This window comes from Amia ocellicauda, chromosome 6 (genome assembly GCF_036373705.1).
Source record: "Amia ocellicauda isolate fAmiCal2 chromosome 6, fAmiCal2.hap1, whole genome shotgun sequence".
In the NCBI taxonomy this organism is placed as follows: domain Eukaryota; kingdom Metazoa; phylum Chordata; class Actinopteri; order Amiiformes; family Amiidae; genus Amia; species Amia ocellicauda.
Genome location: NC_089855.1, coordinates 26095905 through 26103516, shown reverse-complemented (window position 1 = coordinate 26103516; position 7612 = coordinate 26095905).

The window sequence follows — 7612 nt, the reverse complement described above, 5'->3', positions numbered from 1 at the left end:
AGCGTACTGTTGGCAATATACCATCTGGCCCAGGTGATATGTTTGTTTTAATTCTGCTAATCCCTTTAGTACTTCCTCCTCATTTATCCTGATCTCTCTTATGATTTGACTGGACTGATTATTAACCTGTGGCATGTTATCCATTTTTTCTTTTGTAAAAACCTCTTTTAAATACTCATTTAGAACATTTGCCACATCTTGTTCATTTTCCAAGATACTTCCTTTTTTGCCCTTTATCTGTTTCACTTCCTCCTTTATTGACCTCTTGTTGTTGTAGTTGTAATACAGTGTTAAATTATGTAATGAGGAGCTCAATTGGAACAAAAACCAGCAGGGCAGGGGGTCCTCCAGGACTGGTTTAGGGGCCGAGGCTGGGGGGGAGGGCAGTGTGTGGTGGCGGTGAAGAACCCGATGGATTATAGCGTTTCATACCAGAGGACAGGTGTGTGGGGATAACCTGGGTGGTACGAGCTCCCCACTTTCGTTAAACCAGGGGTGGCATAGTCTTTTGAAGTTCACTTGCTATTTGCCACTCATAGATTGTGACATATACAATCATATACAATATATTTTCCTGACAGCCAACAGGAAGCTGAGTGCTGGGGTTTGGGGGGCAATGTAGTTTTTTTTTTTTTTCTCTCTGTGTTTCTAGGCCTTGCAGCCAAAAAACTGAAAGACATGTCCAAGGATGTAAGTAGTTATATAGGGCACTTTTTTGGAAGGGAGGCTGCAGGGGATTTGACTTTTGACCTGAACTTGAGTTGAACTCGGGGGGGCCCCTTCCCAGGGGGTGGGGGGGCCCCTTCCTAGGGGGCGGGGTGTGCGTGTACCGCATCACAGAATAATTACCATATTGATGGGTGGAGTTGACAGGGCACCGAAGGAATGTACAGGGTGGTGGGGGTCTTTAACTGTTTTTCAAACCCTCCAAAAGATTTGTCTTTAAGCCAGACTGATTCTTTAGTGAAATAGCTATTTTTCTCTATACGTGTGAAGCTCCAAAAGAGTTGTATTAATACCCTTCAGATTCTTTAGAAAACATAGATATTTTGCCCTACGCTAGTGAAGCTCCAAAAGAGATGTCTAAGTCTTTTGTTACCTCGGATCGTTGAAGAATTCGTATATTTGTGGGCAGAGTTGACAGGGCACTGAAGAAATAGCCTTTCAGGTTAGAGTTTGTTTCGAAGAATTTAAATATTTGGGAGTTGACGGGCACCGGAGGAATGTACAAGGGGGTGGGGGTCTTCAACTGTTTTTCAAGTACTCCAAAAGATTTGTATTTAAGCCCTAGCATTTCTTTTGTAAAATATATTTTTCTCTCTATACGTGTGAAGTGATTCTAGGTCTTCAGCATGGCCGACTGTATCTATGAGAAAACACCCGAGAGGAAAACCCGGGCTAGGGTTCCTTCACAATACGATGTGAGACTTGACCGAATCTGGGAGTTGGAGCATGCTGAAACAAGACGGGGATACCGTTTTAAAATGGACAAGGGATATGTCGGTCTGGAGCTTTTTGAGTTAAGGGCTGGTGAGGAGATGTCTACGCCTTTTGTAACCAGAATTGAGTACGCTTACGAGGATTGGAGGCATGTAAAGGACTGGACAAGGGAAGGGGATGTGGATAAAGCGGTAGAAGCGTTGAAACAGTGGAATAGAGATCGTGAAACTGCTCCGCTGCCTCTGATGTTTGGAAGTCACGCCTGTGAATCATAGTAAAACTGTAATGACTCTGACTATGACAGGGTACAACAGAATCGTGTTTAGGAAAACACGCTATGCCAAACAAATTAGCTTTTTTTACGATGCTGAACCTATTTTTATGGATCCTGAGGATGAAAATGAAAATGTTACCGAAATTGATTTCTACGCCTGGGATTGGTCGAAAATGAAAACGGTCATAAAATAAATTAATAAGGGTTTTGAGGTCTTGAGGAAATATGTAGAGTTTGACTCTGTTAAAAAGAGGCTTTATTTCAACAGCGAGGACGGGCAAAAATGTGGCGGGGGGTGGTTGCATGCTGCCAAAGACATCAACGATGACCTCATCAATATTACCCCTACACCCCCACCCATCTAACTGTGATGTAATACATGACATAGTAAAAATGTTGTATAAAAGTAGCCGCCCCCTTGCTCTTGGTTTAGATGAAAAGAGCATGTCTGTTACGAGACTCTACAGTCCTCTTACGAGCGAGAACCTCCCCTGGTCCTACAATCCGGACATTTTATATCAGCCTGAACGCTCTTACCGCAGCTGCTGCCACTACCTCAAGACGAAACAGCCTGCTGTTCAATGGAAGTAACGAGTAACACCACCGACTCCCCGGCTCAAGAGACCCCGAACATCGCTGCTTTTGCGGCGGCGTCTCAGGAGAGCTGTACTATGGCTCTAGAAACACCTCAACCCACGCTGAGCGAACCAATGATCATCAAACCTGCCAGGGGGCATGACGAAGGCGATGGTTTTAGGCCTGAGGTCCATGCTGAAGTAAGTAGAATTATTAAGAACGCCATGGTGTATATACTGAATGCTCTCATCGATCAAGCCCTGAAAGAAGTCTGCCTGGGGTGTGAAGTAAATCATCCTAGCCAGATGAGACACAGCTGTCTGTTTGAACCAGAAACATATTATTTCCATCTCTATTTCAAGGATTCTTACAAAAAACTGAACAAAACCTTGGTTGAAATCAGCGCTAGTCAGAGCATTATCTTATCATCATCTGCATGTCTGTCCCGTGCAGGTCCAGAAAATTATAGATTACATTTTGTTGGAGCTGAAAAAGGAGCCGTACATCAGAGAGAAACTCAACCAGCAGTTCGATGAGTTGGATGAGGGCAGCAGAAAAACCTCCGGCAAGCTGAAGGAATATTTCTTCCGTAAAGAAAGTAAAGCAGAATACAAGGAGAAGGAATTTGATCTGTACGAAACTGACTCGGAGGCTGAAAGCACCTGAAGAATGTTCTGGATTGTTTCTGTAACCGGATTTGTCGCCAACAAACCGCGACAAATCTGAGGTCCCTATTGTACAAAGTATTGGAAAAGAAAGTGGCTGACGAATGCCTTTTCTCTACAGATTTTACTGTCGACGATGCTCAACTTTCAAACCTGGAGCATTTAATGGATGATGTGAAAAAGACTGAGGGGTATGAAAACTGGGCGGCTATGATCGCTGTTGCAAGGAACGATGTTAGACCATTTCATCAACATTTATATAATATAATCTTTTACAAGTCATGTTTAATGAACGGTTGTTTATTTTTAAAATAGCTCGTATTATTGTTTTATACATGTATGTAATCAATGTGTGTACTTATAAAACAAAAGCCGGTGTAGTATGAAAATGAATAAAAGAGCCTTTCTCTAAATACTTTGCTCATTGTTTTTGTGTGCTCTTACAGAATGTCTCAACAAGCTCCTAGGATGAAGGAGTTGTACTACAACCCCGCCAAAGTAGGGAGTTTGGGGGGTCAGAAGGGATTCCAGAGAGGGCTGTTAGCTGTTAGTTTACAGCTAACAATACTCAAACGTATCTCGATAGAGTTCAAGAGTTTGTGAATGCTTACAACCACAGTTATCATAGAAGTATTAAAATGAGAGCTGTAGATGTAGATAACAGTAATTCTTTTAAGGTCTTTAAAAATGTCTATGGCCCATTTAAAGCCTCAAAGAAACAGATTTACAAGTTCAAAGTAGGAGATGTTGTTAGAGTTTCAAAGACCTTTTGTAAAATATTACGAGCAAACTTTTTCGGATGAATATTTCACCATTACAGAATGTGTGCCTAGAACCCCGCCGGTGTACAGGTTAAAAGACTACGACGGGGAGTCTATAGAAGGTACTTTTTATGAGGAGGAGTTACAAAATATTGTAGTGGGGAATGATAGAGTATTCAGAGTAGAAAAGATTTTAGGGAAAAAAACTGAAAACAGGAAAAAAATATGTGCTGGTAAAGTGGGTGTGGTGGCCTGAAAAGTTCAATAGCTGGGTTTTGGCTAGTGCAGGATACCAGTATAGCAGTGCCAGTATACATGTGAAAGCTCATGGAGGATCTTTCATTATGGGTCATGAAGATGGAAGAGGGAGGATTCTATGTGACTCTGCCTAGTAACTCATCCCTCAACATTTATCCTAACAACACCATTTCTAGTTTCACGGTCAAATTTGTAAAACCTATAGAACTGCGGGGGCCCTGGGAGGTGGGGTTGTCGGAAATACAGTACCCCCACACTTGGGCTGTAGTACGCGATGAAGACTCGGTCTTTTCAATTTTGGACGTCAGAATTAAAAAACAGTGGACTTTCATATTACAAGACAGCTATTATGAAAATATTGAAAAATTATTAGAAGAGATGAACAAACAGATCTCTGGAGGGAAACAACCTGTCAGATTACATTACAGTTCGATTAAAAATAAAGTTTACATGGAGGCCGCGCCTACGATAAGAATTAAAACCAGTGGTAACCTAGGCCGGATTTTAGGGTTTTATGCCAACAAAGAGGCTGAATTTAAGGATATAATAGCTCCATACCACGCGGATATCCGCGCAGGATTTGACACCCTATATGTCTACACAGACATCATTTCACACCAGAGGGTGGGTGATAGTTACGTCCCCCTTTTAAGAAATGTATATATTAAGGGTAAAAACAATGATGTGGTCACAATTACTTATGACAAGCCACACTACGTACCTGTCTCCAAGACTCATTTTGACAATATTACGATCAAAGTGAAATCGGATCAGAATATTGACATACCCTTCCTTTTTGGTAAGGTTATAAGCAAACTACATTTTCGACCTGTGAAACATTGTGTACATGGCTAAAATGACTATCATGAGGGGTTATGTCGATCCTAAAGACTATGTGAACTATTACAAAATGCAGGCCGGTAACGGTTTGCCCAGGTTCGCTGGAGCTAATGTGATGTATGGGAGCGGAATAGGTGGACTCTTTCGAGGACTTTTCAGGATGGCTATGCCTCTTCTCAAGAGAGGCTTTGATATAGGGAAACCGCATCTTAAATCGGCCGCCAAACACATCGTAAGCGATGTGATCAGCAGCGCTATGAACAGATCCGCCAACAATGATAATCAGGAGGGTTCGGGTCTAATGGTCCTGGCCGGACGCTCTCATAAAAGATGACACCCACCCGGAGGGTGGAGAGTGGTAGCTAACAAAAGACAGAGACTTACTTATTCAGCGGCAGACCGTAACAGAACTCGTAAGAGTAGGCAGCCAAAAAAGAAGAACAAGATAACCGTTAAAAGAAAACCTAAAAGAAAGTCAAGAACCGGGATATATATTTTAATCATGGCTTTTGTACACAGCAAGAATGTGTGAAATCATAACTGGATCTGTTTACGGTCCCTTACACACAAATGGGTATTGATAAAAGCATCTACGTGGAGATTTTGCCTCTTTCGGCCATTTCAGAATCTGCCCCTCTGGAATTGTTCATAGCCGGTAATGGTGAAGATTATTTAGATTTGAATAATACCCTTATTTTACTCACTTGTAAAATTGTGACTGAAGAAGGACAGGCTATCGAGAGGGAGGCCAAAGTGGGGGTTATCAACTACCCAGTGGCCACCATCTTCTTGCAAGTGGACGTAACCCTGGGGGATAGACTGATAAGTCAAAGCAGTAATACATACTCCTATAGAGCGCTGATGGAGTGTATACTTAATTATAGCGAGGAGACTCTAAACAAACAGTTCAGCCCCGGGCTGTTTGCCAAAGGCACACCGGCCGCCATGGATGTCAAGGATCCAGGGGGCACCAACGCGGGCCTGAAAAAAAGAGCAACATTTTCTACAGCAAGTAAAACAATTGAGCTTTTTGGTCATGTTCATTCCGACATATTTTTTCAAGAGAAACTGATGCTCAACGGGGTTGATATTAAGATAAAAATGATTCGGAACAAAAATGAATTTTGTCTGATGAGCGATGATGATGAAAAATATAAACTCATTATTTTATCGGCCTCGCTGTTTGTTAAAAAGGTGTCTGTTTCACCGGCTGGGCCACTAGGCCACGCTCAGGCTCTGAAAGTGCACATGCCTGCGATCAGTTACCTGAATTGAAGCTAAAGAACTTACCCGCCATGTTTATAATTAACACTCAACCTGAAACCATGTCCGGAAAGCACTATAAGGCTGGCTATTTATCTGACGGAAGATCATCGTGGCTAATTTTTTATAAACAATTGTAAAGAACCGGTTTATAACTGCCGCCAAGTGCAAAGTCTACAGACTACAACCTGCGGTCAACACTGTGTGTTTTTCTTATATCATAGAGAAAAATGATAAAACGGTGTCCTGGTTTGTTCAAACCTTGTGTCCTAATAATAACTATGTTAAATACCTAACATGTATACAGAATGTCTGTTCTTGTAAAAAATTTAAAAAATGTCATGCGTGTTAAAGAAAAGAAACGCTTTAATACAAAAGCATTTTTATTTGACATAATCCGATATAATCATTACATTATAAAATGTGAAAAAAAACATTACAGAATAAGAATATATATCATAAAAGGAAATTTGTTATGTTGTAAAATTGTGAAAAAACATTGTTGTTAAATTTGTAAGGCGGCTGTATAAAGCTGTACTTTTTCATAAGGGTTTAAATCACTTTGCGACAATATAGACTTCATTTCAGAGTCTAGAATATTTTCCACAGTCTGTCGGAGGGATTCTGGTGGCAACAGGGTTTTTCTTAGTTTGTCAAGTTGTTCTTGAGGAACCAAAAACATTTTTTGGGTGTATTACCCTCATATAATATCTTTGAAAGCGGTAGGTTTCTTCTTATCCTAGCCAACATTCTATTTTTTATTTCTTCTCTTTAGCACATAGACTACAGGCCAATCTGGGGGCAGCAAACCCGCTTTGAGTCGATAGTATTCGGGAGTTTGCGCTTTTAAATCCACTAGCAAGTATTCGTAAGGTTTTTTTAGTCGCGTCTTCGAACGATTCCAAAAATAATTTAGAAGGGGTACATTTGCCGGGCCAACGTGTTCACCTGCAGCTTATCTCTAGGATTTTTGAAAATAATAAAATAATTAGCATTTAAATTGATCATTCGACTCTTTTTACCTTGAAAATATAAATTTTGAACTAGATAGACGATGCTCAAATATCTATGGTGTGTATATTTTGTAAAAGCTTTCTCCACTTCGCTATTGTCGCTAGCCGTTTCCATGAGATCGTCTATCACTATTAAATTGCATTTGTTGCTGGGTAACAAATCATCATTGCAAAGCGACGCGGGGACACCTTCCACAATTTTTTTATTTTAACCATTAGCTCATCATACAGAGGTTGCCAACATGAGTAACACCAAACTACATTATCGAGAGTTTGTTTTATAGCTGTTGCCGAATTCTCTAAAAGCCTTTTAAGAAAAAAGCTTTTACCAGAATTGGAAGGGCCTGATATAATACATGAAAAGGGGTGTTGCAGTCTGTTATCGAATCCCCCGTCAATATCCATAGGGTAGCGTATTATAGTCTGGCAAAAGAACTCTTTTGATGTACACTACCCGAAACCTTTTCTGTAGTGGCCTGTTTTCAAGAGTGTAGAGCTTATTATTTCGGACGATCTGATTTC